Source organism: Lepus europaeus, chromosome 18, assembly GCF_033115175.1.
Source record: "Lepus europaeus isolate LE1 chromosome 18, mLepTim1.pri, whole genome shotgun sequence".
Taxonomy (NCBI): Eukaryota; Metazoa; Chordata; class Mammalia; order Lagomorpha; family Leporidae; genus Lepus; species Lepus europaeus.
The window spans coordinates 35285151-35309320 of NC_084844.1; the positions used below are offsets into that span (position 1 = coordinate 35285151).

The window sequence follows — 24170 nt, forward strand, 5'->3', positions numbered from 1 at the left end:
GTTATACCACAACACTGACCCCCTGTTGAAATTTTCAAAAAATTATATTTAAATTTTCATTTGAGAGACAGAGCTTCTATCTGTGCCCAAAATGGCCAGGGATGGACTAGGACTGGGCTGGAAACTCAATGCAGGTCTCCCACATGGATAATAGGAACCCAGTTATCTAAGCCATTGTCACTGTTTCCTAGGGACTCAGTTAAGATGCTGGAGTCTAGAGTTGCAGCCAGATATAGAACTGGTTTTTTTTTTTTAAAGAATTATTTTATTTATTTGAAAGACAGAGTTAGAGAAAGGTAGAGCCAAAGAGAGAGAGGTCTTCCATTCTGCTGAATCAGTTTTTTTTTTTTTTTAATAAGACATTTATTTGAAAGGCAGAGTTACAGTGAGAAGTAGAGAGACAGAGAGATCTTCCATCTGCTGGTTGTCTCACCAAATGGCCAGGACTGGACCAGGCTGAATCTAGGAGCTGCTTCTGTGTCTCCCACTTAGATAGCAGGGGGCAGCACACTTGGACCATCTTCTGCTGCTTTCCCAGGCACGTAAGAAGGGAACTGGGGGGCCGGTGCTGTGGTGTAGCGGGTAAAGCCACCAACTGCAGTGCCAGCATCTCATATTGGGGTTGGTTCAAGTCCTGGCTGCTCCTCTTCCGATCCAGCTCTCTGCTATGGTCTAGGAAAGCAGGAGAAGACAGCCCAACTCCATGGGCCCCTGCACCTATGTTGGCGACCTGGAAGAAGCTCCTGGCTCCTGGTTTCACATTGGCTCAGCTCCATTGTGGTCATTTGGGGATTGAACTAGCGGATAGAAGACCTCGCTCTCTCTCCCTATCTCTTCCTCTTTCTCTGTAATTCTTCCCTTCAAATAAAAAAAGAAAAATAAATCTTAAAAAAAAAATAAAAAGAAGAAGAAGGGATCTGCATCAGAAGGGTAGCAGCTGGGACACAAAACTGGAGCCCAAATGGAGTATAGACATCGCAGGCAATATATACCCAATGCTGGCAAAGGACAGGTCTTCACTAAATGCTGCCATGTAGTTCCTATCTTTAAATGTTGCTAAAAGGTTTAGTTGAGTAAAAGCTTAGTTTAATAATCTGTTAAAGTTGTTTATGGCTAAAAGCTATGTAGAGTCTAGACAACTTGGCAATAAGCAAAGCCGTTGTGCTGAGTGCTTGAATTTTAAGCTAAGTGCTTTCATTGATTTCTCTCTTTGGTTATGTAGTATATTGACATGTTGATCATATAGTATGGTCTTGTCATTGTTAAAATATAACTTAGCTGTACATCTGTATGTTTATATCAGTTTTATTTTTAAACCATAAGTACATATTTTCTTTCTTGGCTTAAGATGGCAAAATTCCATATTCCTATAGAAATGAATAATTGTTCTTTTAAAATTTTAAAAAAGATTTTATTTATTTATCTGAGAGAGAGAATTATAGACCAGTGAGAGAAGGAGACAGAGAAAGGTCTTCCACCTGCTGGTTCATTCCCCAAGTGGCTGCACTGGCCGGAGCTGAGTGATCCAAAGCCAGGAGCTTGTTCCAGGTCTCACACATGGGTGCAGGGGCACAAGCACTTGGGCCATCTTCTACTGCTTTCCCAGGCCATAGCAGAGAGCTGGATCAGAAGAAGAGCAGCTGTGACTAGAATGGTGCCCGTATGGGATGCCGATGCTGCAGGTGCAGGATTAACCTATGCAATAACGCCAGCTCCAGAATAATTGTTCTTAAGAGGGTGATTTATTACTCATAATGTTAATGGTTTAAGTTTCTGACAGTTTCTTGTAAGTTTGATGATTTATTGAACAAATTTCCTGATTAAATCTAGTAAGTCAAATGACACAGAACTTCTGTGTATTAAGACATAAATGATATATGCCATGCTAATTAAACATGTATGAAGTAAATTTAATGGACATCAAAACATTTTTGCAGTACAAGAAGTATTTTCTTGGTAGTCTATAATAAAAAGCATCAATACATAAAGTAATTTTACATACTTTCTGAATAGCAAAGAACTCCATAAATACTTAAGTAAAATGATTTATATAGTTTTTTAGAGGACCAAGGTCAATCATCTTTATGGAAATATTATAAGAAAGAATGGGAATATGAGTAGAAATAATATATTTACAGAATGGTATCTTTTGGCCAGTGCGGTACAGGAGGTTCAGCTGCCACCTGTGACACAAGCACCCTTATTATGGTACCAGTTCCAGTCTTGGTTGCTCTTCTTCTAATCCAGTTCCATGTTGGTTCACCTGGAAATGCAATGGAAGATGGCCCAGGTGCATGGGCCCCTGCTGCCCATATTAGAGACCAGAATGGATTTCCAGGCTTCTGGCTTCAACCTGGCTCAGCCCTGGCCATTGCAGCATTTGGGGAATGAACCAAAGGAAGATCTCTGTCTCTCCCTCTCTCGCTCTGCCTTTAGAATGGATGAATTGAATCTGTAGAGGTGGGGGGGAAAAAAAAAAAAAAGGATGTTTGGCTGTCATAAAGGAGTGTGTTTTTCTTTTAGGAACTTGTTTGATTTCTGGTATAACATTTCTGAGTCTTTTGCAAAGTGATTTATTGTTAATCACAAAAATATTTTCTCTAGATTTTAGAATAGGTAATTTGATAAAGAAGTAGAAAAAAGTTCCATACATTTTCATTTCATATTTTTTTTTTTTTATTTGACAGGTAGAGTTAGAGGAGAGAGAGACAGAGAGAAAGGTCTTCCTTCCGTTGGATCACTCCCCAAGTGGTCGCCATGGCCAGAGCTATGCTGATGCAAAGCAAGGAGCCAGGTGCTTCGTCCTGGTCTCCCATGCGGGTGCAGGGGCCCAAGCACCTGGGCCATCTCCACTGCCCTCCTGGGCCACAGCAGAGAGCTGAATTGTAAGAGAAACAACCGGGACTAGAACCCGGTGCTCATATGGGATGCCAGTGCTGCAGGCGGAGGATTAACCAAGTGAGCCATGGTGCCGGCCGCACAATTTTTGCTATTATGTAGTAGCTTTAGAAATTAATTTATCTCCAAAATTTTGTATATAGTATTTGAAAAAATGAAATCCATCTTTTAAAAATTTTGCTTATGTTGACAGATCATATGTCTCACCTTTCATCTGTAATATTTTAATTTAGGCCATCTAAAGATCTTGAATAAAATAAATTGGAGGACTTAGGTAAATAACATATCTCTTTTTAAACCCTGTTCCTTGGGGCTGGCATTGTGTCTCAACAAGTGAAGCCGCTGCTTGCAGTGCCGGTATCCCATGTGGGCCCCAGTTGGTGTCCTGGTCTCTCCACTTTTAATCGTGCTCCCTGTTAATGCACCTGGAAAAAATAGTAGAAGGTAGGCCAAGTGCTTAGGCCCCTGCCACTCTCAAGGGAGACCCTGATGATGCTCCTGGCTTCAGTGTGGCTCAGCTGGGGCTGTTGCAAGTATTTGGAGAATGAACCAGCAGATGGAAATTGCCTGTCTGTAACTCTGCCTTTCAAATGAATAAGTCTTTTTTTAAAAAAAAAAAAAAAAGCAATGTTAGGCCGGCGCTGCGGCTCAATAGGCTAATCCTCCGCCTTGCGGCGCCGGCACACCGGGTTCTAGTCCTGGTCGGGGCGCCGATCCTATCCCGGTTGCCCCTCTTCCAGGCCAGCTCTCTGCTGTGGCCCCGGGAGTGCAGTGGAAGATGGCCCAAGTCCTTGGGCCCTGCACCCTATGGGAGACCAGGAGAAGCACCTGGCTCCTGCCATCGGATCAGCGCGGTGCTGATCCTTTCTCTCTCTCTCTCACTGTCCATTCTGCCTGTCAAAAAAAAAAAAAAAAAAGAAAGCAGTGCAAAAACAAAACCTGTTCCCTGAAATGGAAAGAAAACGTGGGTGGGACTAGACTGAATAATAACATGTATTTCATTGAGCTCTAATGTTTTCAGGTTCTAAGGATACTGTTCCCATCATGAATATTACTGAACGATAGGAGAAACTTCAGATGGTGTTTATTTTCAGAAGCATATTTATTTATTTGGATTCATGAATTATTTAGTTCTGTTCCTTATGAAGATATAAATTATATATATATATATTTTTTAAAAGATTTATTTTATTTGAAAGGCAGAGTTACAGAGAGGCAGAGAGAGAACGAGGTCTTCCATTCACTGGATCACTCCTCAGATGACCACAAGGAGCCAGGAGCTTCTCTGTGCTCTCCCATGTGGGTGCAGGGGCCCAAGGACTTGGGCCATCCATCCTCTACTGCTTTCCCAGGCCATAGCAGAGAGTGGATCGAAAGTGGAGCAGCCTGAATGCGAACTGGGTTCCATATGGGATGCCGACGCTGCAGTCGGTGGCTTTACCCACTACTCCACAGCGCCGGCCCCTAAATTTTATATTCTTAGTACTGTTCAAACTGGTAGTTAAATAATTCTGGACAAACTTTCAAGTTAGTTGGTTAATTAGTTTAATGTTCTCATCAATTAATTAAATTAGTTTAAGTTCCCCTGGATTTGACACTAAGCTTTTTGAATTTTTCTTTTGGATTTTTATAGTTTTTATTAAAGTAATTTAGTTTACAAACTGTGGATTAGAAAATTAGGTGGTTGTCTTTTTAGTTTAAGATTTATGCATTGGAGAGTGACAGAGAGGGACAGACAAATATCTTCCATCCATTAGTTCACTCCTGCAATGCTTGCAACAGCCAGACCAGGCTGCAGCCAAGAGCTTGGAACTCCTTTCAGTTCTCCCATGTGGGTGGCAGGGACCCAAGTCCTTGGGCCATCTCCTGCTACTTTCCCATGTATATTAGCAGGGAGCTGGATTGAAAGCAGAACATCTAGAACTTGCACTGGCACACCAGATAGAGGATTCTGGCTGGCAGATGGCAACTTAACCCACAGTGCCAAAAACACTGGCCAGAGTAGTTGTCTCTTTCTCTGTCATCGCCAGGCTCTTTACTCTGTTTTCAAGTTAGAAAATAGTGTCAAAATCTTCTTTATATGAGTAATCTTCTTGTGTCCACCATTTGTTCTCTTTGTTTAGATTCATTTTTTATACTGATAGCTCATATGTCAGCAGTCTGGTAATGCATGGTGATGTTACTTTGTTCTGCCAATTATAATATTTTTCTTAAGAACTTATTTGTATTTTATTAATTGTATTAGGATATCCTCATAAGGAGAATATTTTTTTTTTTTTTAATTTATTTGAAAGTCAGAGTTACACAGAGAAGGAGAGGCAGAGAGAGAGAGAGGTCTTCCATCTGCTAGTTCACTCCTCAGTTTGCTGCAATGGCCGGAGCTACACTGATCCGAAGCCAGGAGCCAGGAGCTTCCTCCAGGTCTCCCACTTGGGTGCAGGGACCCAAGGAGTTGGGGCATCTTCCACTGCTTTCTTTCCCAGGCCGTAGCAGAGAGCTGGATCGGAAGTGGAGCAGCCAGGACTTGAACTGGCGCCCATATGGGATGTGGGCACTGCAGTTGGTGGCTTCACCTGCTATGCCACAGTGCCATCCCCTATAACCACTCTGTTTATTTATTAAATAAATGCTAATGTTCTTTATATCCTTCAGTAAAAGTAATTTTATCTGATGTAGTATAGCAAGTTTTTTTCATTCCTTTTCTCTATTGTGTAGAAGAGGCATAGATCCAGCAGAGTGCGCTGTTGATCTTCTGATAGTGTTGGTGTTGGGCAGCTTTGGGCTTTTTTTTTCCTTCCCAGTCCTTCCTTTTTTCTTTTTAATATTTAAAATATTTTTAGTATTCAGAAGAAAATAACTAATTTTATCAGTATTGTGGAAGTCATTTTCTCATGGTTTTAATTTATTTTTAACATTATCGCATAAAATGATTATCTGCCATTTTCCCAAACAGTTCAGTAATACTAATTATCTGACAAATACAGGCTATTGAATTAATGCTGATTGTCAAATTCTTTTAACTTTTCTTTGGGTTTGACTCTTTGTAGAATAAAAAGGAACAAATTTTTTTAAGATTTAAATTTTTAAAATGCTGATTAGTTTTTTTTAACAGATTCAGTATGTTTCCCAGATCAATTCTATGAATATGATAATAATCCCCCCTTTTTCCCTCCAGACCAGCCCTGGTTGTTAAGCTATTTGGGGAGTGAACCAGCAGGTGGAAGATCTCTTTCTCTCTCTGTCTCTCCCTCTTTGTCACTTTGCCTTTCAAATAAATAAAATAAATCTTAAAAACAAAACCAAACAAACCTGGGGCTGGCACTGTGGCATATCAAGTAAAACCACTGCCTGTAGTACCGACATCCCATATGGGCACTGGTTTACATCCCGGCTGCTTCACTTCTGATCCAGCTCTCTGCTATGGCCTGGGAAAGCAATAGAAGATGGCCCAAGTCCTTGGACCTGTGTACCCACATGGGAGACCCAGAAGAAGCTCCTGGCTTCTGGCTTTGGATCGACAGAGCTCTGGCCATTATGGCTATCTGGGGAATAAACCAGCAGATGGAAGGTCTCCCCCACCCCGATCCCCCTCTGCCTCTGCCCCTCTGTGACTCTGCCTTTCAAATAAATAAATAAATCTTAAAAGAAAAAAATCACATTTATTCAAAGGAAAAAAAATTACAAGATGTTCATCTCTTTGCTCCCTCTCTTCCTCGCTCCTGCTTCTCTTCAGTTATACAGGGCTGAACCCCAGGGGAGCTAGGTAGCAGGACAGCCTCTATAGATGAGGTCAGCAACATTGAGGGGCATGTCCTCAATGGAGGTGTTGTAGAAAGTCTCAGTGTCTCAAAGAGTCCTCTTGTCTTCTTCAGTTACCATATATTAATAGCCACAAACTTGCTGGCACCCCGGTTCACTAGGCTAATCCTCCACCTGCGGTGCTGGCGCCCCAAGTTCTAGTCCCAGTTGGGGCGCTGCTTCTGTCCCAGTTGCTCCTCTTCCAGTCCAGCTCTCTGGTGTGGCCTGGGGAGACAGTAGAGGATGGCCCAAGTGCTTGGGCCCTGCACCTACATGGGAGACCAGGAGGAAGCACCTGGCTCCTGGCTTGGATCAGTGTAGCGCGCCAGCCCTGGCAGTCACTTTGGGGGTGAACCAACGGAAGGAAGACCTTTCTCTCTCTCTCACTATCTAACTCTACCTGTCAAAAAAACAAAAACAAAAACAAAACCACAAACTTACTACATAAGCATCTACCACAGCCAATTTTTTAATTATTTTTTTTCCATCTTGATGAGAATGTCATAGTTGATGACTAAGAAACTTGTTGCACATCAGTGACTCTGCCTATGTAAAGAGAGAGAGAGAATTCAGTGCCGAGGGAGGAGAGCGCACATAATCCATCCAGAAGGGGCTTAGTGGGTACATGTAGGCAACCCAAGGCAGGCAAAGAGGCAAGTATCCCTTTGTTCCCTAGAGCCCTTGGGCATGCTGGATTTTCTTCCAAGTTGCTACTTTCCTGAAAAAGACGCTAGTTGGGCCCCTTGGAGAGGGAATCACCTTGTACTATTGATTTTTTTTTTTTTTTGGACAGGCAGAGTTAGACAGTGAGAGAGAGAGAGAGAGAAAGGTCTTCCTTCCTTTGATTCACTCCCCAAATGGCTGCTACGGTCAGTGCACTGCACCAATCCGAGCCACAGCAGAGAGCTGGACTGGAAGAGGAGCAACTGGGACAGAATCTGGCGCCCTAACCGGGACTAGAACCCAGTGTGCCGGTGTTGCAGGCGAAGGATTAGCCAAGTGAGCCGTGGCGCCAGCTTGATTTTTTTTTTTTTTAAATATTTGTTTATTTACTTGAAAGAGTTTCAGAGGGAGGGAGAGACAGAGAGAGAGCACATGCTTCCATTTGCTGGTACACTTCTAAAATGGCCACAACTGTCTAGGCTGGGTCAGGCCGAAGCCAGGAGCTCAGCTGGGTCTCCCACATGGATGTCCTCTGCTTTCCCAGGCCATTAGCAGGGAGCTGGATTGGAAGTGGAACAGCTGGGACATGAGCTGGTACCCATATGGGATGCCGGTGTTGCAGGCGACAGCTTTACCCACTATACCATAGCACTGGTCCCCCTTGCTAACATTTGATAATAATGATTCTAACTGGAGTGAAATAATAGGTCATTCTTGCTTTTTCTAATAGCACTTTCTAATAGCATTTCTAATTTGCATTTTCTAATAGTTGGTGATATTGAGCTTTTTTATTTTTTACATATTTGTTGCCATTTGTATTTTCTGTTTTGAGAAATGTCCATTCAGATCATTCATTTGGCCATTTTAAATTGAATTTTTGGGGGACCTTTTTTTTTTAAGATTTTATTTGTTTTAGAGGTAGAGTTGGAGACAGAGAGAAAGGTCTTCCATCCACTGGTTCACTCCCCAGATTGCTTGTCACAGTTGGAGCTGCGCCAATCTGAAGCTAGGAGGCAGGAGCTTCTTCTGGATCTTCTACACGGGTATAGGGGCCCAAGCCCTTGGGCCATCTTCTACTGCTTTCCCAGGCCATAAGCAGAGAGTTGGATTGTTAGAAGAACAACCAGGTCAGGAACCAGCACCCTTATGGAATGCTGGTGCCACAGTCAGAGGCTTAACCTACCATGCCACAGTGCTGGCCCCATATCTTTGATCTATTTTGAGTTGATATTTGCATAGGGTAAGAGAAAAGAGTCAAGTTTTAATCTGCATATTGATATGCAGTTTTCTCAACACCATTTATTGTACAGGCTGTCCTGTTTTTGGTTTAGTGCTTGTTGAGAATCAGATGATTGTAGATGTATAGATTTCTTTCTGAGCCCTCTATTTGTTCAATTAGTCTTACTATAGCTGTGTGGTATGTTTTGAAATCAGTTATTATGACACCTTTAACTTTGTGTCTTTGGTGTTTCCATATGAATTTTTTGTTAAAGATTTATTTATTTGAAAGAGTTACAGGGGGGCAGAGAGAGAGAGTCTTCATCTGCTGGTTTACTCCCCAAATGGCCCCATCAGCTGGAGCTGGGCTGATCTGAAGCCAGGAGCCAGGAGCTCCTTCCAGGTCTCCCATGTGGGTGCAGGGGCCCAAGGACTTGGGTCATCCTCCACTGCTTTTCCAGGCCAAAGCAGAGAGCTGGATGGGAAGTGGAGCAGCCGGGACTCAAACCAGTGCCCACCTGGGATGCTGTCACTGCAGGTGGCGCCCTCCTCTGCTGTGCCACAATGGCATTTCCCTCCATATGAATTTTATGATTGTTTTTTTTGGGGCCCGTGTGGTGGCGTAGAGGGTAAAGCCACCACCTGCAATGCCAGCACCTCAAATGGGCACCAGTTCGAGTCCTGGCTGCTTCACTTCCGATTTAGCTCTCTGCTGTGGCCTGGGAAAGCAGTAGAAGATGGCCCAAATCCTTGGGCCCCTGTACCCGCATGGGAACCTGGAAGAAGCTCTTGGCTCCTGGCTTTGGATCAGCCCAGCTCTGGCTGTTGCAGTCGGTTAAGGAGTGAACCAGCGGATGGAAGACCTCTGTCTCTCTCTCTAACTCTGATTTTCAAATAAATAAATAAATCTTTTTCTTTTTTTTTAAAGATTGTTTTTCCTAGTTCTGAGAAGACTGTCATTAGTATTTTGGTGAGCATTGTGTTAAATTGCTTTAGGCAGTATGATGTTTTAATAATAATTCTTTCAATCCAAGAATATGTATTTTTGTCTGCATATTTCTGTTTATTTCATTTATTTTTTATATTTTTATATACTTATTTTTGACATACACAAACACATCTGAAGATCTCTCATTAGTGTTTCTTAATTGTCATTATAGAGATCTTTCACATCCTTGGAATTTTATTGTTTTGGTAAAAGTTGTGAATGGGATTTCTTTTATAATTTCTTTTCCAATAAGTTTGTCATTGGTATATAAAAATGCTACTAGATTTTGTATCTTGCAGCCTTACCTAAATTTATCAATTCCTGTAGACTTGGTGGATTTTAGGTTTTTCTCTATATAGATAATCATCTACAAACAGGAATTATTTGAGTTTCTTTGCTGTTTTTTTTTTTTTAAAGATTTATTTGAAAGGTAGAGTTATAGAGAGAGAGAGACAGAGAGAGGAGAGAGAGACAGAGATCTCCCATCTGCTGGTTCACTCTCTAAATGGCCACAACAGCCAGGGCTGGGCCAGGCTGAAACCAGGAGCAAGGAGCTTCATCAGGGTGTCCCACGTGGGTCCAGGGATCCAAGCTCTTGGGCCATCCTCTGCTGCTTCCCCAAGCACATTAGCTGGGAGATGGATTGATTGTGGAGTAGCTGGGACTCAAGCTAATGCCCATATGGGATGCCTGCACTGTAGACTACTACCGTGCTGGACCCTAGAGAGAAAGAGAGGATTATCTTCAAGAATTAATATTAAACCTTGGAAATGAATATTTTTCAGTTTTGATTATGAGGTTATATTATACTAATAGATATCCTGATCATAAATTATTCTTTTGTTTGCGGCTTTTTGGTTATTTGTATATGTGTATGTGTATATGTGTGCATGGATGCAACAGTCCTGATTGCTATAATACTTAAATTCATTGTTTTAGTATTCATTAGTGAGATGTGCTCTGTTGTATTTTGATAAGAAGTTTATCTATATAAAAAATTTATAAAGAAGTTTATCTAGGTTTAGTTTAGGATCAGTATTGTATGGGATTATAAAAAAAATTTGGGGACCAGTGCTGTGGCGTAGCAGATAAAGCCGCAGCCTGCAGTGCTGGCATCCCTTATGGGGATAGCTCTCTGCTATAGCCTGGGAAAGCAGTAGAAGATGACCCAATTCCTTGAGCCCCTGCACTCGTGTGGGGGACCTGGAAGAAGCTCCTGGCTCCAGCCTTTGGATGGCTCAGTTGGGCCACTGTGGCCATTTGTGGAGTGAACTAGTGGATGGAGGATCTCTCTCTCTCTGCCTCTGCCTCTCTGTAACTGTGCCTTTCAAATAAATAAATATTTTTTTTAAAAAAATTTAGAAGTTTTCCTTATTTATTTATTTATTTATTGAGTTACAGAGAAAGGGAGAGACACAGAGAATGGTCTTCCATCTACTGGTTCACTCTCCAAATGGCCACAATGGTCGGAGCTGGGCCAATCCCAAGCCAGGAGCTTCTTCCCTGTCTCCCACGTGAGTGTAGAGGACCAAATATTTGGGTCATCTTTTACTGCTTTCCTAGGCCATAAGCAGAGAGCTGTCAGAAGAAGAGCAGCTGGGACTAGAACCTTTGCCCATATGGGATGCCAGCACCGCAGGTGGAGGCTTAGTCCACCATGCCACAGCACTGGTTCCAGCTTTACTTGTTTTTAAAGACTTGAATTAAGGAAACTTCATATACAGAGAGAGGAGCGTGTAATGAACCCCCTTGTGCCTATCACTCAGCTTTAACAATTTTCAGTATTTTGCCAATTTATGTCCTGTATTTCTTTTATTTATGTGCTGCCTTTTTTTTTTTTTTCTTTTCTTTTTTTGAGAGGATGTCTGGAAGAAAGGTGAAGGACTAGACTTTTTTTTTTTAAGATTTATTTATTTATTTGAAAGGCAGAGTTGCAGAAAGATAGAGAGAAGTCCTCTATCCACTGGTTCACTCCCCAACTGGCTGTAAAAGCCAGAGCTGGGCTGATCCAAAGCCAGGATCCAGGAGTTTCTTCCAGAAGGACTTGGGCCGTCTCCCACTGCTTTCCCAGGTTATAACAGAGAGCTGGATCAGAAGTGGAGTAGCTGGTATATGAACCAGTGCCCATGTGGGATGCCGACACTGCAGGTGGTAGCTTTGCCCGCTATACCATAGCAGGGCTCCAAGGACTAGAATATGTTAAAACAAGTATCAGATAACTTACCTATTCACTCATAAATAATTGAGTACATATTTGTAACAGATAATAATACCTTTTGGAAAACATAGCAGGGACTGGGTGGGCGTTTGCTGCAGTGGTTAAGCTGCCACTTGGGCTTCCTGCACCCCCTAGCAGAATCAGCTCTGCATTCAGCTGCTTATTACTGCTGTGCACCCTGGGAGGCAGAGGTGATGGCTCACGTAGCTAGGACTCCACCGCCCACATCGGAGACCTGGATCGAATTCTCAGTTCCTGGCTTTAGCCTCACCCAGGTAGTTTGGTCCCTGCCACACATGTGGGAAAGCTGGATTAAGTTCCTGGCTCGTGAATTTGGCCTGGCCCAGCCCTGGCTAAGGCAGGCATTTGGGGAGTGAACAGATGAGAGATTACTTTCTCTCTCTCTCTCTTTTTTTTTTTCCAAATATTTAATAAAAAATAAAAATTTCAAAACAGTGACATTTTAAACATAGCATTCTCATAGGTAGAAAATTAACAGCAATTTAATTTGTCTAATACTCAGTCTCTGTGGTTTGATTGTTTGAAAACTGGTGTTTTAGGGTTGCTTTTTAAAAGTCACAGTCCAAACAAGGTACATGCATGTTGCTTTTCTTTTTTCTTTTTTTTTTTTTTTGACAGGCAGAGTGAATAGTGAGAGAGAGAGACAGAGAGAAAGGTCTTCCTTTTTGCCATTGGTTCACCCTCCAATGGCCACTGCGGCCGGCTCATCGCACTGATCCGAAGCCAGGAGCCAGGTGCTTCTCCTGGTCTCCCATGCGGGTGCAGGGCCCAAGCACTTGGGCCATCCTCCACTGCCTTCCCGGGCCATAACAGAGAGCTGGCCTGGAAGAGGGGCAACCGGGATAGAATCCGGCGCCCCGACCAGGACTAGAACCCGGTGTGCCGGCGCTGCAAGATGGAGGATTAGCCTGTTAAGTCACGGCGCTGGCCGCATGTTGCTTTTCTTAAGAGAAATGTCATTTATTTATTGAAAAAACATGTCTTTTTTCCTAAAGGATTTCCCCTGTTCAAGATTTGGTCAGTTGTATTCTCATGGTGTCATTTAAGATAGTCCTCTAGTCCCGTATTTCCAGTAAAATAGTTAGATGTAAAGTTCGAGTTAGATTCAGATTTGGTTTTGTTGTTGTTTCCTTGAATAACACATGGATAGTGCTACATGATTACTGTTGTATCACTCAGGAGACAAATAATATCCATTTGTTTCTTTGTGTAATGATAGATCAAGAGTATGTCTTCATGTTACTTAATATGCTTCTATGACATTTTTTAGTGACTGTGTTGCATTCTGTTGAATAGCTTTTATGTACCTTGTTTGTAATCTCCCTTGACTAGATGTTTAAGGGAGTATTCATTCGTTATACTAGTTTTTAGTAGACTTTATTATATTAAAAGCTTATGGACTTCTTCAGTTTAAAGAAATAATGTCTCTTTTTTTATGACAGTTTCAGCCCCTCCACTGTTTTTACCAATTGAATTTTTAGTCTCTAAGGGCTTTTTCTTATGCTGTAATTGTTTGCTTGAAATTATTTTCCTGGACTACAGCAATGAAAATATACTTCTGTTTTAAATGGCTCCTAAATTATATGTGTTTCCTCCGGAGCAAATTTGCATTTTCTTCCCTTCTCTTTTACCCTGTTAATTTTGTCATATGTTGATCATCCTTGATTGATCACATTTAAGGCAGAAAAAATATTTAATTCCCTGCCACTCTATTCTCCCATGTCTTTTTTTTTTTTTAAGGTTTATTTATTATTTAAAAGTCAGAGTTACACAAGAGAGGAGAGGCAGAGAGAGAGAAACAGAGGTCTTCCATCCGCTGGTTCACTACCCAATTGGCCTCAATGGCCAGAGCTGTGCCAATGTGAAGCCAGGAGCCAGGAGCTTCTTCCAGGTCTCCCACATGAGTGCAGGGGCCCAAGGACTTGGGCCATCTTCTACTGCTTTCCCAGGCCATAGCAGAGAGCTGGATTGGAAGTGGAGCAGCTGAGACTAGAACCGGCGCCCATATGGGATGCCAACGCCACAGGTGGAAGACTGACCTACTGCGCCACGGTGCCGGCCCCTCTCACATGTCTTCTAACTGCCTGCTTTTAGTACCAGGCTGTGCGAGTGTTGAGTAGCAATGCTGATCAGGTTAATTTACATGTTCGTTAAGATTGTGATTATTTCCTGATTTTAGCCTTCTTGTGATGGATCTGCTGACTCAATAGGGTCCATTGAGCCAGGGTGACTCCTGGTAACTCCCCTTAAGCACACTTGGTATGAATTTCATGCTTCCTTTTTTCCCTGCCTGTTTTGTCAGTTATCTGCTTAGTCTAGAAATATGTGACAGTCTTTTATTTATTGATGAGCTACTCCTCTGTACTCCTTTTTTATTAGTTTTATTCTATTTTGCACTTTAGTACTGGAGGTTGCAATTTAGATGATCCCTAAATCAGTAGCACAAGTGATATGTCTAAGAATGTGATGAATTTTTTTTTTAAGATTGATTTGATTTCTTTGAAAAGCAAGAGTCACAGGGTAAGACCAAGAGAGAAATCTTCTATCTACTGGTTCATTCCCAAAATAGCTACAATGCCCAGGGCTGGGCCAGACCAAAGTCAGGAGCCCGGAATTTCCTCCTGGTCTCCCATGTGGGTGCAGGGGCCAAGGACTTGGGGCATCTTCTGCTGCTTTCGCAGGTGCATCAGCAGGGAGCTGGATCAGAAGTGGAGCAGCTGAGCCTAACCAGTACCTGTATGGAATGCTGGCACTGCTGGCAGCAGCTTTACCCACTACGCCACAGTGCCTGCACCGGGGTGTACACTCTTAAGCTATCGCAGTCCTTTGGACTTTAAAGAATGTCATCACAGGGAATGGTGTTGTGGCACACCGGCTGCTCTACTACTGATCCAGCTCTCTGCTATGCCCTGGGAAAGCAGTTGAAGATGGCCTAAGTCCTTGAGCCCCTTGCCCCAACATGGGAGACCTGGAAGAAGCTCCAGGCTCCTGGCTTGGGATCTGTGCAGCTCCAGCTGTTGAGGCCATCTGGGGAGTGAACCAGCAGATGGAAGGACACCCTCCCCTCGCCCCACCTTTGCCTCTTTGTAACTCTGCCTTTTGAATAAAAAAAAAAAAAAAAAAAAAAACTGTGTATGTCCTATCCTGATTTGACAATATCAGTTTTTATTTCAGGCTTTTTGGGGGTTCAGATTGACAAAATCCTATGTGGCCATTGAAAACATGATTGATGACCCAGATATAGTTTGTGAAATTCCAGAGTTTGAGACCTCAGTTACAAGCTAAGATTATTTCAGCAGTGTTTTGGTGAGACAGAACAAATATATGTGTAATGTACCGTACTGGACTAGAAGTCTAATTGTTTCAGTTCCTGTATATTAATCTTTAATACATCAGTAAATTATTTTGATGTAAGGCAGAGAAGATAGGATGTAAACCCCCCACAGTCTAAATATTAATTGAATCATTATTATTATTATTATTTTTTGACAGGCAGAGTTAGACAGTGAGAGAGAGAGAGAGAGAAAGGTCTTCCTTCCGTTGGTTCACTCCCAAAATGGCTGCTACGGCTGGTGCACTGTGCCGATCCGAAGCCAGGAGCCAGGTGCTTCCTTCTGGTCTCCCATGTGGGTGCAAGGCCCAAGCACTTGGGTCATCCTCCACTGCCTTCCCGGGCCACAGCAGAGAGCTGGACTGGAAGAGGAGCAAACGGGACTAGAACCCGGCGCCCATATGTGATGCCAGTGCTGCAGACAGAGGGTTAGCCAAGTGAGCCACGGCGCCGGCCCAGAATAGCTTTTTTTTTTTAATTTTAAAATTTATTTTGAAGGAGATACACAGAGAGGAAGGGAGGGAAAGAGATCTTCCATCCACTGGTTCACTCCCCAGATGGCTGCAATGGCTGGAGCTGGTTTATACCAAAGCCAGGAGCCATGAACTTCCTCTGGGTCTCCCATGTGGGTGGCAGGGACCAAACACTTGGGCCATCTTCCATTGCTTTCCCCAGGCCATTAGCAAGGAGCTGGATCTAAAGTGGAGCAGCTGGGACACAAACCAGTGCCCATGTGGGATGCCAACGTCAGAGGCAGCTGCTTTACCCACTGTGCCATAAAGCTGGTCTCTGAATAGTTTCTCTTACAGATTTAAACTATCTCCTGACTTAATCAGGGATAGTTTGCTTTTTAAGAAATAGAAACCTTCTCAAAGATTTTACAGAGATACAGCTGTCTTTATTGGAACCCAACAATTTATGGGTAGTGTCTGTCTCTTTCGGGTCTTCAGTGTGACTGTTCTCCATCTCTCTGCAGGATTCTTTCATTAGTTTCTTGTTGACTAATTTTTCTGGATACTTCACATTTTCATTTGACCTTGATATCTTAAAATGGAGACCTTAAAGTATACAACATGTTCTTGTCTCTTGTCATTAACCAGCTCAGGCTAAATGCCTTAGATACACATTCCTAGGAAAACGAATCTTACTGTGCTGAGAGTGTGTGGGGCAAGGTCCTGTGTTTTGTTTAGACCCAGCTTTTCAGGAGAGGCTATCGTTGCTGAGCTGTTTTCAGAGTAAGGGGTTGAACACATTTCTCATGATTTTCCTAGTGTAGTATCTTTATCACGTCATCTAAGTTCTTACATATATAGGAATATATACCCTTCTCATCCATCTCTTTTCTAAGAAGTTCTGGTTATTCTCACTAGTTTATTTCCCAGGTCACATTGAGAGACATTTTTTAGATTACTCTCCCCTTCTCCCCCAGATCTTGCTGGGATTTTAATTCGAATTCAGAAAAAGATTAGATCAAAAAGTTCACTAATCTCCAAAAGATTGTGTCCCGTATTTCATGAGCTGTAGCTCTGCAGAGCCTGTTTTACATGCGGCACACGCTTTCTGCAGTGAACTGGTACCTTTTCCTCTCCAACTTGAATTTACAGAGAAATCACCCTTCCCCCATCTTCCTCCTTCCCTGCCCCCTCACCTCCCACCCCACCCTACCCCCCCCACCCCACTCCCATCTCTCTCTCTCTTCCTCTCTCTCTCTCTTCCTCTCTCTCTCTCTCTTCCTCTCTCTCTTCCTCTCTCTCTCTCTCACACACAAACACACACACACACACACCAACAACCCATTGCAAACTCTATAGGATCCTGTCTCTGATAATACTTTAAATCTAAGCTGATAGGGTAGTTGCTAGCCGTATGTCACTCTGTTTCAGTCAGTTAAAATTAGTTGAACTAATCACATTTCAAGTGTTCATTAGCCTGTGTGGCTAATGGCAAATATATTGAATAGTGCAGCTATCAAACATTCCATTATCACAGAAAATTATTTGGGGTAGTGCTGTTTTAGATGCTTGTATATTGATAATTAACTTATTTCTTAATGTCTGAAAGAAACTAAAATTTCTTTTTTAATAGGTTTTTCTAATAGTGTTTGATCGGTATGTGGAACACAACTTGATAGGATAGCTTTCTCACTTTAAAAGTTAATTGAAGGAAGTTTTAAAAATACCAAAATATCATAAAAAAAGTAAAACTCACAATCTCAAGGATTTTTTAAAAGCCTTTTTGAAATATAATATGCACGTGCATGAAAGCATACAATTGGATTTTCACCTAAATGATACAGAAATGTCTTTTTACCGATTTTTTATTCCCAGGTACTTTTTGAGTCATATTTTGATTGTTTGGATTTCATAGTTGTGTGCTTTCTCAAGATGGTACATAAGTTTGTCTCACTATTGTTGATGCTGAATTTGATCACTTGGTTAAAATGATTACCACAGGGTCTTTCCATTGTAAAGATACATTTGCTTTTTGTAATTAATGAGTTATTTGTTTGGTGATACTTGGAGACTGTGAATATCCTTTTCCCCAAGAACTTTTCACTGAACAGTTTTAGCCTTTTTGTCTGAGTCAGTTACTACACAAGAGTTTCAAAATGGTGGTTTAAAGTATTTTGGCATTCTATTTACAGTTTTTAGCTGGCACTTCCCTGTAAGGAACAACACTCTCATCACAGTTTTCTTCTTTTGAGTCCTTTTGTTTTTCTCTCTTTATCACCACCCCAGGTATTTCTCATGAAGTTGTCAGTGTGACTCATCACTACTTTAGTATAATCATATCTGTGAAGTGCACTTACATCAGACTTTTTGCTTTATGTAGCACATTGGTCATGGTTATGATATATTTGTTCTTAGCCTGAGAATTCTTACTGAATAGTATTGTTCTAGTATAAATTTAGATGAGAATTATTCCACTTTGGATCTTTCTTCATTAATTCTGCTAAAACAGACTTTTCAGAAACTAGGGCAACTGTGCTAAGGAATTTCCATTTATACTAGGCAAGAAAGTAAACAGTAAGTGGAGAGTAGGGTAGCAAACACTTATGGTATCAAAAAACAACCGTGAAAAGGATCTGTCTTAATGTGCTAGCCCATTGCAGTTTAACATATTGCTTACAACCTTCACAATAGAATTTGAGTGACTTCAGTTACACATTCCAGGAGACTGGCAGTCTGTTACAATCAGAGTCTGAACTTTAGAGCAGGCTAATTTACAGCGATGGGATGAAGAAAGTTGTGGATTTGTATTACACACTCTCACCTGACACTGTATCTGATCCCTTACCTGCTGATTGACATCTTGAATGAGCTCTTTGAAGCAAGTTCCAGCTTAATTAAAACGTTTGCTTGGTTAGCAGTGATCTGTGAAAGCCTGTGATAAATATTGAATCAGGTTCACCTGCTGGTTGCTGTGAGTGGATAAACAGCTGCTTTGTGCAGTTTAATCATGAAACTGGCAGTAGAGTACTACTGTTTGAATTTTTTAAGAAAGAATAGTTGAAAAGGTATAGTTATGTCACTTTTGCTATCTTACTGGAGTGTGTGCTTATGTGCGATTTTGCACAACAGGCGTCAGTACCTGTTTAGATGGCTTGGACAAGAGCTAATGGTTGATAAAGATGAACAACAAACCCTCTTTTTATGCCTGTGTTCATTGGCCTTTTACCATTAGCTCATTATGTGCTTAACTTTTTGAAATAAAAAAGCAGTGGTTGGCTTTCTGCCTAGTTAAATGGTCGATGAAAACGATCCTAAAGCTTTTTTTTTTTTTTTTAAGATTTAAGGTTATGAGTTTCAGCTTCTACACAAGTTTATTATATATTTTGTAGCAGCTTGAAGAAATCTTTTGTTATTTACTTTTTTTCATTTGTAAATTGTATATTAGTGAACTGCCCCAAGTATTTTAGCTTTGTGTTAGTGTTTGGTAATTGGCAAACATTAAAACAGAAATGAGGTTACAAGCAATGTAGGAACTTTCATAAAATTATCTTCTTTTGACTATTTATTGCTATAGAGAATATATGTCGGTTAAGTTGGTTGTAAAGCAAATGGTCTTTCCATTTGATTTCCATTGTAAAATCAGATGTAAATTCTGGAGTAAAGCCCTCACAAAAATCAGTCAGAATCCCCCTTTAGCACCTGATGAAAATTATAGTTTTGCTTTCTAGAAATGTGCAAAATTGTGTCTGTATTTTCTCAGTGGTGTCAAAATCCTCTGTTAACAGTCCATGGACTGTAATTTAAGAATATATTTCCTAATAAATGAAATAGAACATTTTTGGTGAGGAGGAGTTAACATACAGGCTGTTCTGTTGGGCCTTAAGCAACTTCAGATAAACCAGAATAAAGTATATTTAGTGTTTTACGTTTGTTTTGCAGTACTTGTACCACTTTAAGTTAAATTCTTCACTCCTTAGTTCCAGGGATTATTTACCATAATGACAATTCCCAGTAATCTTCCTGAAGTTTTTGTATTTTTATTCCTATCATCAATTTATTTGGAATTTTATGGGGAGAGTAAGTTTTGAAGTCATACTCTTCCTTTCATCATTGTTTTTTATTTGTTGATACATGCAACTCTGTTCATATTTGTCACTATACAGTATATATAATTTCATTGATTGTAAAACCTCATAAGCTTTTTGTCTGTTCTTCCATTGATACACTTAGCTCCCTTTCTTTATTATTATAGTAATATTGCAGTTAATATTTCCTTTTACCTGTCTTAATATGTAAAGGTTCTTTTAGTGCTTATGCCTGGCACTGTCATGCTGGGTCAAAGGTTATTTTTATCTTCAATTTCACTGGATCATCAGTTTGCTCTGAAATAGAAGTGACAGTTTGTGATCAGGTGAGCTGTAGCTTCATATCCTAACACCAAACCTGGTGGTTATGAAATGCAGTATAATTACTGCTTTAGTTTGCACTTTCCCAGTTACTGGTGAGATTGAGCGTTATGTTGTGCATCTTTTTAGACATTTGTTGACCTTTCACTTTTTTCTCTTCTTTGATTTGCTTGTTCTTGGCTATTTATTTGCTTTATCTTTTAAAAATGGATTTATTGAATCTTTATATCTTATAGATAACTGATCCTTATATGTGTTACAAATAGAGTGTCTGTACCTTTTTGTTTCTTTAAGGAGGATGTCTTTAGGAGTTTCACATACAAGAATACTTCAAAAAGTTTGTGGAATTAAAATGTAAGTTTATTTTGGTGCAAAAAATATTGAACTCCACGCATTTTCCATGAACTTTTTGATGTACCTTTGTATTAAAAAGGTTGTTTTTTCAATTGTTTTTGTTTTTGGTTTATTGTTTTAAGAAATCCTTTCCTACATTTAGATCATAAAAGTCGCTTGTATAGGAACAAAGGCCACATAGCTCACAAAGCCTAAGATGTTCTCTCCGGCTCTTTATGAAAAATTCGCTGGCTCTTACTCTAAAGAGTCTTAATGGAAAGTTTTGGTTTTTTCCCTTGTGGAATATAACATGGATCTTGTTAGAAAATATTCTATTTAAATGCCAACTAATAATAATTTAAAATAATTTTTATGAAGTAAAGTTTATAGATTACCCTTAAGAATATTTTATAATTGCATTCAGAAAACAATGCACTTAGAATTAACTATAAACCAGTTTCCTTAATTCATGAGTGAAACTGGTGTTGATAAACTCTAAAAACTATGCTGTGTAGAATAGCTGAAGAATGCAGCGTGCTCTGAGTGAGATGAGGTAGCCTTTGTCACTGTCTTTTGTTTGGTCTGATATGTCGTGGATTCTAACGTTTCTTAAATGAATGAAATGAGCTGATACATGTGAAGTCCTTAGCACAGGGACAGTCTTAATAAATGGTAGCTGCTATTAATAGTGAACATATCAGCATATGCATTTGTCACTCACAACAACATAGGCTCTAATTTTAGCCTATGATGAGATGATTTCTCTTTTTTGTCCTTGAAAAATAACAAATTGTCCTATACTTTTTCTTTAAAAAGCTGATCTTTTGATTTTGAAGTAGCTTTTTGATATGTGAAGTGCTTCAAATTAGCACTTCATTGAAGCATCTGTCAGATTAAAATGTGATTCACGAATACAGTAGTTGGTTCAGGGACATTTAGTTGTAGTCCATCAGTTAAAAAGCACTTAAATCATAAGTAAGTACAAAACACCATGCTTAATAAATGCATTATATAAAGAAGTGTAAGGCATAGTTTCTGTGCTCAAGGTTGGAAAGATGATACATGTACATGGAAAGTTATGGAAAATACAAGTTACTATCTCATTGACCTAATTTTCCCATTGCTTCATATAAATAAGCTGCTCTTTTATATATTAATTTTTCATATTAAGTCTACCTTTTTATGTCTGCTTCTAAATCCAATTCATAGCTTTTTTTTTTAGAAGCTCTCCTTGATTTATAGATTAGCAAAATAACTTTCTTGGCCAATAACTTTAGTTTTTTTTTTTTTAAATCATTTTCCATTTCTAGAAGTATTTACTCACTGTGCTGTTTTTCAAGTATTTAGACATACTACTGGTTTTTTTGGTGGAAAGTTTGGAGGAAGTTAAAAACTTGAGTAGTTGGCATTGCAATATCTTACTGTTGAACTTTTTTAAAAAAAGATTTTATTTCTTTGAAAGGTAGAGTTAAAGAGAGGGAGAGGCAGAGAGAGAGGGAAGAAGGGGAGGGAGAGAGAGAGGGGTTCCATCCACTGGTTCACTTCTCAAATGGCCACAACAACCTGAGCTGGACCAGGCTGAGGCCAAGAGCTTCTGGGTCTTGGAGATAGCAGGGGCTCAAGCACTTGGACCATCTTCCACTGTTTTCCCAGGTGTGAGAGTTCACAAATTAGGGGGGAGCTCAGATGTTTAATCTATTGACCTTCAGACTTACTAGATGGGAGTGAGTATTTTTAAATTTGCTATTTTCCTAGTACAGTCTGAATATAAAAGGGAAAAGAAAAACACCCTTATGAAAGATCAACCTGATCATTTTTAAGCAGGGGAAATACTTAATGAGGATTAGAGAAGTTATTTAATTTTACTCATTTAATTGTTTCAAGATCCCTAAATTGAAGGATTTCACAGAGGGGCCATGAACAGCATGTTAATTGAATTGGGGGACAGTCTGACTTTCTGTCATTGCTGTCATCAGGATTCTTTTTCTAGTTTTGTTATAGCATTGAAAGTTGCTGATTTTGGTACAAATGACTCATTTTGTTATTAAATATGAATCTTTTTGAAGCTTTCTCCTCTCCCTTCACAATCAGTTTTTCCATATTCACATGTGATGTACTGTATTGTTCAGATGGAAGCTTCAACAGAAGATCACTTGTGAAGAAATAATTATTTAATAATGGAAAGGAAGGGGCTGGCTCTGTGGCGTAGTGGGTAAAGCCGCTGCCTGCAGTGCCGGCATCCCATATGAGCGCCGGTTCTAGTCCTGGCTGCTCTACTTCCCGTCCAGCTCTCTGCTATGGCCTGAGAAAGCAGTAGAAGATGGTCCAAGTCCTTGGGCCCCTGCACCCATGTGGGAGACTCAGAAGAAGCTCCTGGCTCCTGGCTTCAGATTGGCACAGCTCCTGCCATTGTGGCCATCAGGGGAGTCAACCAGAGGATGGAAGACCTCTCTCTCTCTCTTTCTCTGTCTCTGCCTCTCTGTAACTCTTTCAAATAAAATAAATAAATCTTTTTAAAAAATGGAAAGGAAAAATAACTTTCTTTGTTAATTTTCCTCTTAAATTCTGTTTATCTGTGGAAAGCTATATTCTTGAGTCTTCCTCAAATTCATGAATGGTTAATTACTTCAGATTACTTTAAAATTTAAAAATCGGGGCCTTTGCTGTGGCTCACTTGGTTAATCCTCTGCCTGAGGTGCCGGCATCCCATATGGGCACCAGGTTCTAGCCCTGGTTGCTCCTCTTCCACTCCAGCTCTCTGCTGTGGCTCCGGGAAGGCAGTAGAGGATGGCCCAAGTGCTTGGGTGCCTGCACCTGCATCGGATAAAGCACTTGGCTCCTGGCTTCGGATCGGCATAGCTCTGGCCATGGTGGCCATTTAGGGGCTGAACCAACAGAAGGAAGACTTTTCTTTCTCTCTCTCTCTCTCTCTCTCTCTCTTCTCTCTCTTCTCTCTCTTCTCTCTCTCTCTCTCACTGTCTAACTCTGTCAAAAAAAAAAACTTAAAAATCAAACAAAAATAATGTTTAATATAAAATTAGCCATAGTTTATAATTTTTGGATTACGGAGTAAAGAAGAACTTTACGGTACCTAAATAAAGTCAGTCTATTGAGGTAGGTTTTCTGAAAGTGGTTCTTGATCATTTGCTTTTGTTAGTATGGTTAGTAGCATAATATTGCAATACAAGCAGAGCATCCATCTAAATTATTAGCACCAAATAAATCCCTTTTAAAAATTAAAAGGTTTGAACATAGAGTATCCAAGTATAAAACTTATAATAGCATTCCTTTAGAATTTGAAAAGAAATTATCTGAATGATGTTTATATATGAAAGTCTGTAAGTGATATATTAGGTTACTTGTTTTAGGGAGTTGGTTTATTTTATATATTTCTATATTTGAGTTTTTGGGCAGGAAAAAAGGTGGAATTAAAAGGAAGAGGTGGTAAAGCTTTAAGTAGAGTTGATACTGAAAAGTGTTACATAAAAAGGTAGATTTTCCAAGCCTTGAGGAAAGACATTATCTGATTACTTATGTTTGAGTGTTATGTCCATGTAGTACAGAATGATGCACTGGGCCCCGTGCATTCCAGTATTCACATGAACTTCATGTGTCATAAGGCGGAGGCATTGAGGGAAAAGATCTAAGGTACGAAAAAGTAAACTAATTGTGCTGCCTGAGGTTACTTTAATTTGTTCATTGTGTTAATTAATTATTATGATCAATGCAAAGACTAAAAAAGCATTCAGTCAGGAATATCATGCTATAATTTGCATTCCATTTTCTTCTGACCATAAATTGTTAGATATTGCAACATATGTAACATAAACCACATGTCAGCTGT

At 40.3% G+C, this 24170-nt stretch overlaps 1 protein-coding gene and 1 non-coding gene across 2 annotated transcripts in view; one reads left to right on the forward strand and one right to left on the reverse strand.

Moving 5' to 3' along the window:
- The window catches only part of BRIP1 (BRCA1 interacting helicase 1), a 208413-nt gene that overhangs the window by 17116 nt on the left and 167127 nt on the right, over positions 1 to 24170 (forward strand).
- LOC133747385 (small nucleolar RNA SNORA67) lies at positions 7320 to 7462 on the reverse strand. The gene has a single exon (XR_009864339.1). It is a non-coding gene; the product is annotated as a small nucleolar RNA SNORA67 (small nucleolar RNA).